Here is a 621-nt window from a genome sequence, read left to right as displayed (position 1 = left end):
AGTCAGATTGCCAGTGAAATGCTCTCTGACAGCAAATGCAATGAGTTTGCTTCCTTCTTTTCTGAGAAGATCAATAACATCAGGAAGGCGATTAGCACATCCCCAAGTTATGCAGAGGTTAGACAGATTCAACCGCAATATCAAAAAGAAGTTACTATGTCTGTTTTTGAAGCAATTGACAGCAGAATTTTGGAAGAAATGGTACAGCACCTTAAATCGTCAACCTGCTATCTTGACTGAGTGTGAGTGTGAGTGTGTGTGTGTGTGTGTGTGTGTGCACACTCATTTGATGGATCACTTGACTTTAGTCCATTTTTTAAAGATTTTTGTGTGTGTGTGTGTGTGTGTGTGTGTGTGTGTGTGTGTGTGTGTGTGCACATTCATTTGATGGATCACTTGACTTTAGTCCATTTTTTAAAGATTTTTGTTTTTGAAAGTAGTCTTTTCTGCTCATTAACGCAGCATTTAATTGCAAATGCTATCTGACAGCAAATGCAATGCGTTTGCTTCTTTCTTTTCTGAGAAGATCAATAATATCAGGAAGGCGATTAGCACATCCCCAAGTTATGCAGAGGTCAGACAGATTCGACCACAATATCAAAAAGAAGATACTATGTCTGC

General features: G+C 38.8%; 1 pseudogene; it reads right to left on the bottom strand.

Moving 5' to 3' along the window:
* Positions 1–621, bottom strand: part of LOC107698880 (solute carrier family 12 member 1-like) — a 22504-nt pseudogene that overhangs the window by 5019 nt on the left and 16864 nt on the right.

This window comes from Sinocyclocheilus anshuiensis, unplaced genomic scaffold (assembly GCF_001515605.1).
Source record: "Sinocyclocheilus anshuiensis isolate Anshui unplaced genomic scaffold, SAMN03320099.WGS_v1.1 scaffold146, whole genome shotgun sequence".
Classification (NCBI taxonomy): domain Eukaryota; kingdom Metazoa; phylum Chordata; class Actinopteri; order Cypriniformes; family Cyprinidae; genus Sinocyclocheilus; species Sinocyclocheilus anshuiensis.
This window is presented reverse-complemented; position numbering and strand designations above follow the sequence as displayed.